This window comes from Chiloscyllium plagiosum, chromosome 3, assembly GCF_004010195.1.
Source record: "Chiloscyllium plagiosum isolate BGI_BamShark_2017 chromosome 3, ASM401019v2, whole genome shotgun sequence".
NCBI classification, from domain to species: Eukaryota; Metazoa; Chordata; class Chondrichthyes; order Orectolobiformes; family Hemiscylliidae; genus Chiloscyllium; species Chiloscyllium plagiosum.
Genome location: NC_057712.1, coordinates 48,232,620 through 48,237,021, shown reverse-complemented (window position 1 = coordinate 48,237,021; position 4,402 = coordinate 48,232,620).

Genomic DNA, 4,402 nt, shown 5'->3' with positions numbered 1-4,402 from the left:
CTGCACCCTAAAGCTACATTCTGGGTTCCCATGCCCCTGCAGAGTTAGTTTAAACCCCACCAAAGAGCACTAGCAAACCTCCCGTCAAGGATACTGGTGCCCCTCAGGTTCAGGTGCAGTCCATCCTGTTTATAGAGGTCCCACCGTCACCAGAAGGAACCCCAGTTATCCAAATACCGGACTCCCTCCCTCCTGCACCATCCCTGTTGCCACGCATTTAAGTGTTCTCTTTCCCTATTCCTCGACTCTCTATCACGTGGCACGGGTAACAAACCAGAGACAACAACTCTGTTCGTTCTAACTTTGAGCTTCCAACCTAGCTCCCTGAAAGCCTGTCTAACATCCTCAGCGCTCCTCCTACCTATGTCATTGGTGCCAATGTGGACCACGACTTCGGGCTGCTCCCCCTCCCCCTTAAGGACCCGGAAAACACGATCAGAGACGTCACGTACCCTTGCACCTGGGAGGCAACATACCAAACGTGAGTCTCTCTCGTTCCCACAAAACCTCCTATCTGTCTCCCAAACTATCGCGTCCCCAATAACTATTGCTCTGCTCTTCTCCACCCTTCCCTTCTGAGCAACGGGGACAGGCTCCATGCCAGAGGCCTGAACCCCATTGCTTACCCCTGGTAAGTCGTTCCCCCCACAACTATCCAAAACGGTATACTTGTTCTTGAGGGGAATGGCCGCAGGGGGTCCTTGCACTGGTTGCTTCCTCCCAGTCCCCCTCACTGTCACCCATCTGTCTGCAATCTTTGGAGTTACTAATTCCCTAAAGCTCCGATCTATGACCCCCTCTGCCTCCCGAATGATCCTAAGTTCATCCAACTCCAGCTCCACTTCCCTAAACGGTCTTGGAGGAGCTGGAGATGTGTGCACTTCCTGCAAGTGTAATCAGCAGGGACGACCATGGCATCCCTCACCTCAAACATGTTGCAAGAGGAACATTGCACTGCCTTCACTGCCATCACTCTAAAAGTAACCTTTTAAAAAAAAACTAGGTCCAAGAATAGAACAAGCAAAATGCAGCACTTACCTACTTACCACAACGGGTCTTATTATTAGGTTAGAGGAGGAGGGGGGGTGGGAGACACTACCTCTGTAGTGCCTCGGGTTCCTCTCCTTTGCGCTTTTATAGGGAAAAAAACCTACCCAGGTAAGCTTGCGCTACACCAGCTTCCGGGTCTGCTCTGCGCTTTTTAAAAAAAAAACTTTCAAATTTAAACCATTAAACAAATGTCATCGAGCCTTCAAGCAGCCACTGCCAAACAGCCCTTACCTGCTCCGCTGAGAGAGTGAGGATTTATTTTTTGATTTGATTTATTAATTTGATTTATTATTGTCACATACACCAAGATAGAGTGAAAAGTATTGTTTTGTCTACTATGCAGGCAAATCAGACCCTATATAAGTAGACCATGGCAGAAAACAGAATGTAGAATACAGTGTGACATCTACAGAGAAGGTGTAGAGAAAGCTCAACTTTAATATACAAGAGGTCAGTTTAACAATCTGACAGCAGTGAGCAGGAAGCTGTTCTTGAATCTGTTATTATGTGTTTTCAAGAAGAAGCGAGTATAACTGGGATGGGAGCAGTCTTTGATTATGTTGGCTGCTTTCCAAGGCAGCGGGAAGTATAGACAGATTCAATAGATGGAAGGCTGGTTTTCATTATGGACTGGGTTGCATTCATAACTATCTGTAATTTATTGTGCTGTTTGAATCATAGAATCCCTACAGTGTGGAAACAGGTCATTTGGCCCATCAAGTCTGACCCTGTGAAGAGCAACCCACCATACCCCATCCTATCCTTGCAACCCTGCATTTCCCATGGCTAATTCACTTAGGGTGCACACCACTAGACACTTGGGGCAATTTAGCATTGCTAATCCACCTAACCTGCACATTGTTAGACTGGGAAAAAATTGGACCACCCAAAGGAAACCCACACAAACACAGGGAGAATGTGCAAACTCCACACAGACAGAGGCTGTAATCAAACCCACTACCCTAGCACTGTGAGACAGCAGTGCTGACCACTGAGTCACTATGCCACCCCGGTCTCAAGCAGAGCAGTTGCCATACCAAACTGTGATGCATCCGCTTTCAATGGTACATCTATAAAAATTGGCAAGAATCATTTGTACATGCTGAATTTCATTGGTGTGCTTTCTTGAACATATGGACCAGGACAGATTTTTAGTGATAATTATTCGTAGGAACTTGAAGCTCTCGACCATCTCTGCCTCAGCACCATTAACAGAGGAGTATCTAAAAGGTTTCAGTGACTTTCACCACAGCAATAACAAATGAGGTAATTTCCACCCCAAGGAAAAGTACAAATGTAAAGATACAAGAACACATTAAAGAAAAACATGAATTTGAAGATATGAAGAGAACATCTCTGAAATGACAGCCAGACTACTGCGACCACTAGGACGGCAAGCGAAACAAAGAACAGCCAGGGAATTCCTAGAAGCATGGCACTCATCCACAAACTCCATCAACAAACACATAGACCTGGACCCAATATACTGGCCACTACAGCGTACAGCTGAAACTGACAACCGGAAGCGGCAGGGACAGGCCACTATAAATGCCAGAGGAAAGACCACAGAAGAGCTTGACAGGAGGCTCCCAAGGACTGAGGATGTCACCTTGACGGGGGACGAAACGTTTGCAACAAAAACTTCCAGCTCGGCGAACAGAACCACAGCAACGAGCACCCGAGCTACAAATCTTCTCACAAACTTTGATATGAAGAGAACTCAATCAGCTGACCAAGAACTATGAATGATACCACATAATTTTTACCAACTACTAGCACAGTCAGTATATCCATAGTTTGGATATAAAGTCAATAAACCACATGTGTTGGAAAATTTCAAGAGCAAGATAAGATTATACAAAGTCTGGTAAATAACCTGCGGAAGAGGGGTGGCAGGTTACAGTAAAAACAGTAAACATTAATAAGAAGGAAAGGGTGCAGTGAGAGGAAGAGAGAAAAGTCGGTAAAACTTTAAAATCAGGAACAATCTAGGTTAATTAACAGTGGGGCAAATGACTATATAACAAAGACTATATAGCAAAACCAAGGAACTCATTATTGATTTTCGGTGGGATGTTATTCATTCCCACCCACCCCACCCACCCCCACATTAACAGCGCAGAGGTGGAACAAGTGGAGCGTGTCAAGCTCCTAAGAGTAGTCATCCACAACAAGCTTTCTTGGACTCTTCATGTGGATACACTGGTTACAAAGGCCCAACGTAATCTCTTCTCCCTCAGGCAGCTGAGGAAATTTGGAATGACGGCAAATACCTTTGCCAACTTATATAGGTGCACCATCAAGAGCATTCTGTCTCGATATATCACTACCTGGTATGGCAAATGTATCATTCAAGATTGGAGATGGTTACAGAGAGTGGTGAACTTAGCCCGGACAATCACAACAGCTAACATTCCATCTATAGAATTCATCTACCAGGTCCGCTGTCAAGGAAAGGCCGCCAACATTCTTAAAGATCCATGCCACTCTGGCAATGTTTTTCCACAGCCTCTACCATCAGGGAGCATGTTCATAAGTCTGAAAACATGCACCAACTGGTTTCATAACAGTTTCTACCCTACTATTGTTAGAATACTGAATGGACTCACAAACTGTTAATATTCACCTGTACCTTTTGCTTTTGCTGCTGTTTACCTATCATTTACTTACCTATGCTACCTAACTCTGTGATCTGCTTGTATTGCTCGCAAGACAAAGCTTTTCACTGTGTCTTGGTACACATGACAATAAATTCAATTTAATTCAATTCAATTCAATTCAAAGTCTGCCAAAGTACAGACTCTGGGTTCATTATCTAGTGATCTTTTGCTGAATTTAATGTGTGAAAAATATTAGGAGAGGGCAGGTTTAGACTTAGATAGAACGCTTCTATACTGGAAAATCTGGTGATACTCATTATCAAAGTTCACACATAGACAAAGATGATTTCAGTGAAGCACGAGTGACAACTGGTAAATGCAGAACTGCGCTGCAATGAAGTGTCAGTATTTCGGGGACAAAACTGGAGAAACAACTGAGAGGCAGCAGACAAAATAGAGTGGAAATTGTGAACAATGTTAGAGTAAAAAAGATATCCATTCCAGGTTTACAATATTTGAAGAGCACAATATTAGCATTGAAGAATTGCAGAATGTGTTCATAGTCTAAAATGTATAGATAATGAATAGACATTCTATCTGAATATTGATCAATTCTGATAAGATCCAATAAAAAGATTTTGCATTTCTACACTTGTCACAAACCCATGGAGCTCCAAGCTAGTTATTAAGTTTAGTTGTAACTATAGTGCAGAAACCACAATAGTCACAAACAACAATGAAAAATTTACTGG